Raw genomic sequence first — 7,091 nt, 5'->3', positions numbered from 1 at the left:
CTACCTTTTCTTGTAAAAGCTGCTGAGTTGTATACGTTTCAAAGAAAGCACAGAAGTTTCTCCTTTTAATGCTTTTTTTTTTATTCGCGTGCTTGTATGTGTGTGCGTGCGTGCGTGTGTGTATGTATGTGTGTGTGTTTGTGTGTGTTTGTTTATGCAAATATAGTCAGATTGTTTTCTATTGAAAGAAAGTGATATGAGAGAAGATGTTGGCTACAATCCTTTTCTGTCGACAACATTCTGCCACAGTGTGCTTGTGTTTGTGTGCATGAGTGTGTCTATAACCTTGCCTGCTATTCAGCTAAAAGAGCCTCACTGTGACTGATATTTTATAAGCTGTGTGTCATAGCCTTGAAGTTTCACTCTTAACATGACTCAGCTACCATCGCTATGAACACTCACAGCGCTGCCCTCCAAAAGTTTGGTCATGGCCACTTATTCTCTGCTGATTGTGTGGGCAAAATAAACACACACACCGTCATTATGCGTCTCACAAGGATTTGATAGTAATTGTGGCCAGCCGAGATGATGTGTGCAACGCATATGGCTCTGATATTAGATTACATCCACTTCCTGTTTCTGCCAGAGGCCTCTGATCTCACAGATGAGAACACATACAGATCTGAGGGTGAGGAAATCTCCCCAAAATGTTGCGTTGTTGTGTAAACCTGTGGATTTGTACCATTGAGGATACCAGTTTGTACCTGGAATAGGTAAACATACGGACAGGAGACAAATTTAATGAAAACACTAGAGAGTGGACGTAAGCAGTTAAAATAATTAAGTAATTAAGTAATTAAGTACATTTTATCTCTGCAGGATGAAGGGCCCTCAGTGAACATTTCATCGATGCTTGTACACTCCGAACACAGGGTGGTTAATTCAATTACATGGGTGCACATGGCGCTATTGATCATGACTAATTTCATATTTCATTTGAATCACACATCAGCCTGCACACACTCACACACTTACACACAGAGAGAGAGAGAGAGAGAGAGAGAGAGAGAGAGAGAGAGAGAGAGAGAGAGAGAGAGAGAGAGAGAGAGAGAGAGAGAGAGAGAGAGAGCGGGGGGAGCCTAGAAACCTAGATAACATAATTACCCTATTCAATGGAGTTTAATTCTATATTTCATATTAATTAATTTAATCAATTACACCACAGCTGAGACACAGCAGTGGAGGACCCCTGAAACTAATCCACCCCCCTCCCCACACGCACACAGCAGAGCCTCTCTGCCTAGTTACACCTGCATTCATACAGAGCAACGCAGGCACAAAGACAGTCTGTTTCTGATCGTCCAGCTTGTCTTCACCTCCACACCTCTGCCTCCCTCCTCCACTTTATACCTCTCACCAACTTCCCCTCACCCCGGGCCGTCACTCAACAAATGGCTCTCGCAACTCCACGGAACACCTGCATGTGCACACATGAGTGCATGTGTCAGAGTGTGTAAATACCGAGAGTTTGTATTGTTGCAGGTATGTCAAAGGCTGCGCAGGGGAAGATAAGACATCCGTGTCACACATAGACACACACATATGATTACACATACAGTAGTGGGGGAAAACATATGCATTAGTTTGCACTCATTTGGTTTTGTAATTTTCGGGCTTAAAAAAAAAATGTGTAAGGAGCCAATTAAAATCACAGATGACTTGATGAGAAGAGACATTTTTAATGGAACAAATGCATTATAACTCAAAGGGGATTTTATTTTTTGTTTTATAAATAGTAAATAGACTTACTAGAATTCAAAACTCCACCAAGGCCCAACAGTCCCCTTCACTATACCCTTAACAACAAATACACAAACAAACAAATGCCAAACAGAAGCAACAAAGCAAGTTGCATTGGTTTGGCAATAGTCATCACTCATTTGTATTTGTTGTTTTCACATTTTAATAAAAGCAGATGTAAGAAGCCAATTATAAACTGACTTGATAAGAATGACATGAAACAAATGCATCATAATATAAAACGTTTGATTTTATTTTGAAAGGTCGAGGCTTACAGGTATAAAAAAAGCGTGGAAATTGTACTGAGGTATTGAGTGAATGTATTTAATTACATTCCACCACTCACACCACACTACATGTTCACTTATTCTCAGCAGACAAACAAAAATCCCTCACATCCAATCTCTGACTCAGATAGCTGGCAAAGGTGGGGGTTGTCAGGTGGGTGGCGGTGTATGTTTATATTCCTGATGTGAGACGAGAACATAATAGATAAAATCAAGGTAGCCTCTCATAATGCAAGTGGAAACCCAATCCCATAATAACGCTTTTGATAGCTGTGTCCCTGCCCAGCCAAACTCATGTTGTGTTTCACCTGACTTGGTCTTATCAGACCATCTTTTGTCTGCACATTCACTCCACTGTTGCAGAGAGACAGAGAGCGAGGCCAGGGCTGGTTTCAGGTGCATCCATGCAAAAAGTGTCAGAGTGGGAAAAGCGAACAGCCCTTATCTTTGGGGTCAGTTTATCTTTTAAAACACTCGAGAGAAATGTAGCGTCACCGGAGACCTCAGATCAGTGGGAGAGGGTTTCTTTAATACAGGCCAGAGTGGGAGGTTATCCACAGATCCTTCTCTTCTTACGCTCTCAGCCCCCAGTCCATTTTTCCCAGACCGGCCCGTTGATGTGCAGTGATTGACTGGTGCTGACGCAGAACCAAAATAATATCATGACTCATGATAGCGCTTTCTATTCTGCTTCTACACACTGTTCTGAAACTCGGCTTTTCTTTCCTTTCGCTTTGCAGAGTTTTTTACCTTTGCCAGGGAAGTTATGTAATTGATTGCATTTGTTTATTATTTAATTAGCAGGATTACACAAAAACTACTGAACCGATTTCCATGACATTTTGTAGAGGGCTGGGACATGACCCAAAGAAGAACCAATTTAGGTGTGCATCCGGATCACGGGCTGAGCTCTTTTTTTCCCTTTCTTAAGCATTGTAAGATAAAAAGTTTTTGAATATTTTCCTTCAAGGATCGTGATGAAAAAAATCAGGTTCTTAACATGAATGTTTGGAATGGGCTGTTTGGATGGCCTGTGGTGATGCTGTTTGCAGCCTTCATTCTGAAACTGTTAACTGTGAATAATACATGGGTTTCATCATTTCAAGAAGGGCTCCTATGATATGATGTTAGAAAATGTTCTGTCCATCCTACCAGGTTTATCAGCAATAAAGATGTTGTGTGTCTATTTTAAACTGGATGCGTTTTTCTTCTATTGTTTTTATAAAAATTCCTGGACCTGGCCCCAGATCTAATTCAATGGGTTCTTCCCACCCGTGGTAAGTTTCATGGAAATCCATCTGGCAGTTTTAGCGTAGTCCTGCTGACTGAAAAACAAACACAGGAGAAAACATCATCTCCTTGATGGATGATTCTTGTATTTTTTAATGATTAACACTTCAACTCTGCCACTGTGTGTATATATATATAAATATATACACACACACACACACACACACACACACACATACACAGAAAATAAGTTTCCATTTAGTGTCCGACTGTTAAAGTATAAACCAAAATGTATGTTTTTACTTAACAGTTTTTCAAAAATCAAAACAAAACCTGACAAACACAATACAGAATATCTAGTGAAAGTGTCTCTGTTCCATGGGCACATTTTCCACAGGGACCCTTTCCAGTTGTAGCTTGACAAGGTATCATTCTAAAGAAAAAAACGTGGCTTTTAATTACATAGGGAACTTTTCCCTGTAAATGGTGGAACAAATAAATCTGAAATAAACATCTATTTATCTCATCCCTCTCTATCTTCTCCCTCTTCATTTCCGTCATCTATCATTCATCCTTTGTGCGGAAACATCTGAAGCAGCACACAGCTGCATCAGACGACACACTCAGTGACAACGAAGCCTCTGTTTTCGCCGGGCAAACACTCACACACACACATACACACACACACACACACATCCACACAGAGCAGTAAGTAGGAAACAGCTGAAGGATGTAATAGGGCAGATGAGGATCATGGGGTTGCAGTATGGTTTGAGTCAGGGTGATTGTTTGGCAGCTGCGGGACAAAGACGCACTATTAAAAATGATCTCCTCTCGGCTTCAGCTCGCTCTGCAATGAAACTTGCTTTGTCAGTCATCTCGCCCGCAACCATGGAGTTAAATAAGCAGAAGCCTTGTGATTCCACCAATGCTCATTTTTCATGCATCATTAGTCACTTTTCGAGCCTGTACATCCCATGATGAAGGCAGCGCTGGTGATAATTGTTCACCGAGTTTGATACTCTCTGTGCATATACTTTGATCAGATCACACAAAAGCATCCCTGGTTCTCCTCCGCCGTGTCTCTCTCACACAAACACACACACACACACAAACACACACAGGCAGGTTGCTTTGTGGGTGTGCTGCTTTCTACACATGTACAGACACACACACAAAGGCAGCTTGCTTTGTTGTTGTGCTGGTTTCTACACATGTACAGACACACACACACACACACACACACACACACACACAGTGAGGATTCATGGGTATTTTGAGCATTGTAGCTACAGATGGTCAGCTTCCATCTCCTGCTGGGCCTTCCACATCCTCCAGTGGTAAACACAAACCCCACTCTCACACACACACACACACACACACACACACACACACACACTCACACACAGGGTTAGGGTATCTATAAATCACTCATAACATCAGAGCCATATGCTCATACCTGTCTGTGAGGAAGGAGCCCAAACACAGGTGAGCCCCTCACATTCCAGCAGCCGACAACCTGACAGATATACAGATGGGGGGGGGGGGGGGGAGAGAGAGAGAGAGAGAGAGAGGGTAAGAGCTCACAACCCCACTTTCTTCCCTACATCCAGCTGTGCCTGCCTCCCTCTCTCCTCCTCCCCCTCTCCTCCCCTCTCTTCCCCTTGGGATAGAGTGCTCAGAGTGGCAGATGGGTGGAATGCATAATACATCGTCTATTTGGGGGGCTGGGAGGTGCAGTGTGTGTGTGTGTGTGTGTGTGTGTGTGTGTGTGTGTGTGTGTGTGTGTGTCAGTCCATGGGGAGTAGGCTGTAGAGTCATTATAGATCTAATGGTTGTGTTTTAGACGCTGCGCCATGCCAATCTCATTTGAAGTGCAAAAGCCAAATGAGTGTGAAGCGTTTCATTACTCATGCTCTGTGTGTGCACGCTCCCAGTCGGTTCATGCGAGGCAACAGATCAGTGATGCAGTCAAGACTTTGTAACTGACACATGAGTATATAAACATATATGTATGTATGTGTGTGTGTGTGTGTGTGTGTATGTCTGTGTGTGTGTGTGTGTGTGTGTATCGTGAAGGACATTTAAGAAGGATGCTCGATTGGATTGAATCTTTTGTTCTCCGCGTTCCTTCTTCTTCTGCGTCTCTGCTCGTGTAAACTGACTTTACTTTCCTAATTACTGAGATTACAGCAAGATGAGGCCGATGTATCATAATGTTTTGTAATTAGCACTCAATTGTGAACTAACAAGACCTCCTCAGGCATAGGTAATGGATTTCGGATAGACAAGCTGAGCTGAGGCATGACTAATACATCATGGGTAAGTATAATCAAGGCCTCCTTCTCTGGAACAAGGGTCTTTCGCAGACACAGAGGAAGTTTGAGTAAGAGTGCATCAATCAGCATTATTGTGAGAGAAGTTCATCTCATCCCTATCATGAATAACACCAGGGCCTCCCTCGGACCATTTACCTCGGTGGGATTTAATGGGGGTATATACACAGAGCGGATAAAGGAAGGTTTTTTAGCTGGTGGAGGTAAAACCCACAGCGGCGAGGGAGGCAGCATCGGTTTAAGCAGACAAACAGCGAGGGGGGGCGAGAGTGTGAGGAAGAAAACAACACGGTAGAAAACAAAGTGAGAGAACAATGAAGACAAGACAGAACAAGAGAGAGCTGGCAGCGGTTCGCTGGAGATTCATTAGGCTTGTCAGAAATGCTGGCTGTGAATATGCTTGCACAGCAAGCTCCTCTGTGGGCGCGCACACACACCCACACACAAACGGACACAAACATGCACACTCCACAACGCACGTTGCCGCAGGTGTATGGAGCTTTCCTCTGCTGACAGGTAGGGATGAAAGCATGATGGGGACGGTGGGATTTGGAGTCACACTGTGAAGACAGCAGGCTGCATGTCTCCAAATGGCTGCTGTGGGAATTAACTCATCATGACTGGCAGCAAGTCCTATGCTTTGTGGCACTCAGCGAGAAAAATGCATTTTGTGTAAACGTGACTGAAAGAGCTTCACATTTTCAATTAGTTTTTTGGGCCTGAAAACAAAGATGCTTAGTTTTCTAATGCGGCACAACACTTGGGAAACTTTTTGCTCTGTGACAGCTAATGGGAGCTTGAGTGCCACTTCAAGTCAGAAAGAGAGAATCAGTGCTGAATTTGACAGTTTGTCTGGTTAAATAGGGCTTAAAATGCTGAGTGAGTGGGCAATGAAGTGAAAACGTAGGTAGCATGTTATATCACAAGTGAGCTGCTTGAACAGGAACCAATTTGTACACGAGACAGTCTCTTTCACTTCCAGAATAAATCAATGAGTATATTATGCTTGTTAGTTTAAGGTGAAAAGCTTGAGATGAAAAATGACTAACAGATGATGAAATGACCTGAAATGTGTGATGCAAGCTGTGCAAGTGCAAGACTCCTTTGTGTGTGTGCACGCATGACTGCATGCATATGCATGTTTCGTCTTGGAGCGCTGTGTGCCTGGGCTTTGGGCAGTGTGTAAATCTCAGGTTTTAGGTGGAAGACAAAATCCCAGTCTGAATCCCCAGCTGTTCACGCAGCCGTTTCTCTGCCTCATAAGCCTGGCCGCTCATAAAGAAGTCTTTACTATACACAAGCACACACACACACACACACACACACACAAACACACATACACACACATTCAGACAAATACAAAATCTGAATATACTAACATTTAATAGTTTTTCATTCAGCTTCCAGTGAGTGAGGTGGCAGCTCTGAGATGCAGCCTCTCATCACAGAGACGATCTCAGTGGGAGATGGAGAGAAACCCCACTCCAGCAGCTGGATG

This window comes from Platichthys flesus, chromosome 3 (genome assembly GCF_949316205.1).
Source record: "Platichthys flesus chromosome 3, fPlaFle2.1, whole genome shotgun sequence".
Classification (NCBI taxonomy): Eukaryota; Metazoa; Chordata; class Actinopteri; order Pleuronectiformes; family Pleuronectidae; genus Platichthys; species Platichthys flesus.
This window is presented reverse-complemented; position numbering follows the sequence as displayed.